General features: G+C 50.8%; 1 pseudogene; it reads right to left on the bottom strand.

The window, feature by feature from the left end:
* Nucleotides 1-1,377: 1,377 nt before the first annotated feature.
* On the bottom strand, nt 1,378-4,892 carry LOC146356327 (sorting nexin-17 pseudogene; annotated as a pseudogene).
* Between the last annotated feature and the right edge of the window lie 316 nt (nt 4,893-5,208).

A 5,208-nucleotide genomic window follows, 5' to 3' on the forward strand; every position in this document is an offset into this window, starting at 1 on the left:
CTTCTTTATTCCACTTTTTCAGCAACACCTCATCTCCTGGCTGGAAGAGATGGATAGGTGCGTCTAGCGGCAATCTTTGGAACAGGACAGAGTAAGCTCGTAGCTGTGAAAGAACAGACTGCAGAGAAGTCAACTGGCCCCTTAACATTTGATCTTTCATCTCCCATTTGACCTCCTCCCTCCTTCTGCAGTGTACCTGAGGAGGGAATCTAAACATTAGCTCAAAGGGGGACAGCTTTATGTCTTTTCTTGGCATTTTTCGAAGCTTTGTCAAAGCTATTGGCAGAGCCTCAACCCAAGTGAGTTTTACCCCATGCTGGAGCTTGGTTAGAGTCTCCTTGAGACTCCGATTGGTTCTTTCAACCTCCCCACTCGCCTGGGGTCTCTAGGGGCAGTGTGAGTGCCACTCTACCCCCAGGGCTCGTGCCAACCCTTGCGTTAACAGCTGAGGTGAAATGTGAGCCCTGGTCGGACTCTACAACCTCAGGCAGGGAGAACCGGGGCACCACCTCCTGTAACAACTTAGCAACTACAGTTTTTGCTTGACAGTTTCTGCATGGGAATGCTTTTACTCACCCTGTCATTTGACACACTATTACAAGCAAGTATCTGCAACCCCTACACGGTGGCATTTCAGCAAAATCAATCTGCACCCTCTGGAAGGGATAATACGCCCATGGTCGCCCTCCCTTTGGTGGAGGGGGTGCCCCGGGGGAATTAATTTTCTGGCAAGCCTCACATGTTGCTGCTAATCGATGGGCGCGTACAGTTAGGCCAGGAGAGACGAACAGCCTCTTGCAATAGTCAATCATAGCTGATGCCCCAGGATGTCTAAGAGAGTGATGCACTTGTTGTAAGATAGCTCCCTGCAGGGTCTGCGGTAGGAGCAGTCTCCCATCTGTCATCTGGATCCATCTGTCGCCACGGGGACTTACTCTGTGTTCTTGCGCCATCTGTAACTCGGAAGGGGAGTATGTGGGGGGGGGGCTCCTCTCTTCTGGGTAAGACGAGAAATGTTTCTTGGATTCCTTTTTTGGCTGCCCTCTTTGTGGCCTCATTTGCCCTTAAGCAACTCGGCCAGCCTCTTGCCACAACATCAAGGACCTTGGAGTAATATCCCACCGGCCTCCAGGAGGGGCCCTTTCGCTGGCAAAGTACTCTCGAGGCTACGCCTTTATTTTTATGCACATAGAGTCTAAATGGTCGACTGGGATTCGGCATGGCCAGGGCAGGTGGCGACACAAGGGCAGCTTTGAGACTGAGGAAAGACTTATTTATCTCTTTAGTCCATTTCCATTTATCTAATTTATCTTTTTGCAGTGCCTCATACTGCGGTCGCGCCGTCTCCCCATCTATGTAGACAAGAGGGTGGGCAGCTGGCTGGGGTTGAGGCACATGGAGATCCACCCAGGAGGAGATTTTATATCCCACAGAGTTGTGTCAGGGCAGGGCCCCTAGAGGTCTTCATCACCAATGCCCTCAAAGGCGTAGTTGCCATGGAAGTTGTTGGCCCCAATGTCAGCAGAAGAGCTGGAATGGCTGATGGCACGCAGACTGACGGAGCCCAGTTTGCTCGAGACCTTTGCAATAGACTCCCTGCTTGCATCAGGAGAATCCAAAAGAGAGGGAGCCTTTACTGCTTGCTGGCTGCCTGGCTGCTGCAGGGCTCCATTGACTCGCCTGCGGAACATCTTGCGGATGCTGCCTCCTGATTTCTTCATCATCAGTTCATCTACTATAGACTGCAGGCAGATGCTCAGCATTATGGCCTGCGGGCTGGTGATTGTGACCCACTGTAGGTGGTCTTTATTCATCAGGTACTTAAAGGCAAGTTCTAGCTTCATCTCTGACTTGCCAGCGGTAGGGCTTGATGTCCCATTGTGCACGGGGACTGAGGAAGTGACCCGTCAGCAGCACATCCGGGTCACCTTGAAACTCCCCTCCTTGATCGGGTCATTGGGCAGCTTGACCTGGAAGTTCAGCTCACTATTCCCAGCCCCCACAATGACGTGGCAGCCCTTTTCGGGGAAGTCTGTGATGCAGGGGTCAAATTTGAGATAGCTGTAATACTTGAGGGTCTGTGCCAAGCGGATGAACTCCTTCTTGGAGACCTTATCTTGTTGGGACTTCAGCTGACGGTGTTGCCGACTTGGCACGAGAGGCCCTTCCGACCCCGGCCCAAACTAGGGGATTGACTCTGTTTTCTATTAAGCACCAGTCCTCGTCTGCCTCTGCGACCTTTGAAAGGGCCATTTGACAGTTACTGCTCTGTTGCTTGGGGAGCCGTACTTCTATCCTTCCGTCAGAAGTGAAAGCAATCTCAATTTGGAGCTTAGTCAATAAGTCCCTTCTTAACAATGCCACCGGACAGGAGGGGGTACAGACAAATGCATGTTCTAGGTGTGTTTTCCCAACCTTGGTGAGCAAGGGACGAGAAAGGGGCACTCGGGTTGCCCTTCCCTCGACTCCCATTATGGTGGTAGATCCCCCACTTCCCGTTGGTGGTTGGCTAAGGGGGGAGGATGGACAGGGTGGCCCCTGTATCTACAAGGGCATTGTAGGAGCAGCGCTCAACTTTAATTTTGACTATGGGGTCCCGTCTTGCCTCAGAGACGGCTAAGAGGGGGCCGGGCCCCGGTCTGTCCTAGTCTCTTTCTTGTTCATGCAAAATCCTTTCTGCCCCCCCCACCCTCCTCTCTCTCTTTTTGCTTCAAGGCTTCACAGTCACGCTTCCAGTGCCCAATTTTCTTACAGAAGGCACACTGGTCTCTTCTCAGGGAGGACCCCTTCCTCACTCCTTTTCCTCTCTTCTTAGCTCCTCCTTTGTTGGGTCTGAGAACCGCAGCGAGGAGCTTTGCTTGCCTCTTGTCTTTCATAAACTTGCTGAGCTACCTCTACTTAAACACTTAGGTCAGCCACCAATCCTCTCTCAACTTTCTGCAACTTCTTTCTGATGTCTTGGCAACTATTTCCCACGAACTGAGTCATGAGAATCCTTAAATTATTTGGGTCCTTCAAGTCAATACTTGGCGAAGGCTTCCCTTAGCCTTTGGAGGAACACGGCAGGAGGTTCGTTTTTGTCTTGTTTTAAAGTCAGGACTTTTTGCAAATTGGGGGCCCTCCGCGCGGCTTGCTTCATGCCTGCTAAAACGAACCAAAAATACTCAGCATGTAGCTGTCTCTCTGCCGCCATGGCTACCCCCCAATCGGGCCGTCCTGTGGGCAGAGCCGCTGCCGTCTCATCCTCAGTTGCCTGGGGGTGTTCCTCTCTAAACCTGGCCCGTGCCCCCGCAAGGATGGTTGGTTTCTTATTGACCATCACGGGAGGGGCCAGAGACATGCATTTGACAACCCAAGGAGCGGGCTTGCCGCCAAGGGGTACGCAGGTCGCCCATGAATCGATATAGGGGAACTGGTCTCAACTTCCCCTCTGTGTTACTATTATACGCACAGCAGATACCAGGGTTGTCAAAAGACCCCTTGGGTGGCCATTTGGGTTCTAATACCGGCCATTCCCGGGCACAAAGAAGGACAAGGTGATCCTTTGTCATCTTAGTTCCATAATCTTGCTTAGAATGTGACCAGTTGCGCAAACAACACTCCAAGGGCATATGGGACTCTCCTGTAGGCCTGGATTGGGACCTGCCCATGACGGTGGGGATTTCAATCAACAATTCTCGCGCTTCGCCCTCCTCTGACCCAGCCCGTCGCCGGGGTAGGGAAATGCAGTTCGGGGCTCCTCACTCGCTTCACCTGTAGGCGTCTCACACAATCACAAACATACCACCGTCCCGCGTTTATCCCCTAATGTAAGCTGTTTCACTTATCCCAAAGGCCTCTTCTGTCCCGCCGGCAGCTGCGTCCAGCTGCTTATTGATCCACTGCCAGTGCCTAAAAGAGTGATCACGTCTCCCTCTTCCTCTGGCGTTGGTCCCCAAGCACCTTCGCTGCCGCCGACGTGAGGAGAAGGCAGTGTAAAACAACTGCCTGTGGCCACTTCTCCTCCGCGGCCCTTCGGTTCAGCACAAAGGGGACGCGCCCCGAAGCAGGATCCGAGTCACGGCACCAAATTGTTAGATAAAAAGTTCTTGCTTCTGGTTGAAAGAAAGGATGCCAGGCAGGCAGCAGTGGATCCAACACTATTTTATTGATCGTTTTGCAAAACGGGTACAGAGCAGTCTAAGCATGCACAAATCTTTTATACCCCCTCCCCTTTACAATTTTCTGTTAGCCAAAAGACATGTCAACTGACTGAGCCGTTAGCTGACTCATTAGAGCACGACTGTGTCAACATGTTATTTCTGATTATGCTTATGTGACTGGCTTCCCCTTTTTCTAACAGTAGGTTGGGCTGAGAGTCTGTGATTGGCCCAAAGTCACCCAGTGAGTTTCTATGGCTGAGTGGGACTAGAACCTGGATCTCCCAGCTCCCAGCCCAACACTCTAAGCACTACACCACACTGGCTCTCTGTTAGAAATGATGGGGGGTGGGGTGATGGGGTGACAGGAGCTCAGCAATACTCCCCCCCCTTCTATCTAGAATGTAGTTCTGCCTCTTGTTTCTTTGTTTTGGACCTGTTTCCCCAAAGGAAAGACCGTGGGAACTGCTGTGCTATGGATGACAACTTGCCCCAGCATCCACTAGCAGATCAGCATTTCACCAGTTTCCTGCATCCTCAAAAGACAGTGGTCTTTTCATACATTTGGCGAATTGCACAATCACCTACGCAAATAAAATTGGACTGTTGTCTAGGTTTTGCATTCCCATCATCACTTGCTCAAAGATAAAAAGGCCAGAACAATAATTCATTCTGATATCTCTTTATTTGAGAACTGCATGTAAGACTCACAATGAGAACTCGGATTATCCAGAACCCAAATAATGAACTCATGATAGCTTTGCTGTCACCCCCAGGAAGCAACCTACACTAAACTTATAGGTAACTGAGAAACTGCTAATTTAGGGCACAATCCTATGTGTATTTAGACAGAAACACGTCCTACAACTCCCAGCATGCCCAAGCCAGCCATGCTTCCTAGGGCATGCTGGGAATTGTAGGACTTTTTTTCCAGTCTAAATATTCATTCATTCATTTCATTTATATCCCGCCTTTTTTTCCTCCAAGGAACTCAAGGCGACGTACATAACCCTCCTCCTCCTCTCCATTTTATCCTCACAACAACAACCCTGTGAGGTGGGTTGAGCTG

Source organism: Heloderma suspectum, chromosome 2 (genome assembly GCF_057233095.1).
Source record: "Heloderma suspectum isolate Gila_16-S chromosome 2, 16-S_ref, whole genome shotgun sequence".
In the NCBI taxonomy this organism is placed as follows: Eukaryota; Metazoa; Chordata; class Lepidosauria; order Squamata; family Helodermatidae; genus Heloderma; species Heloderma suspectum.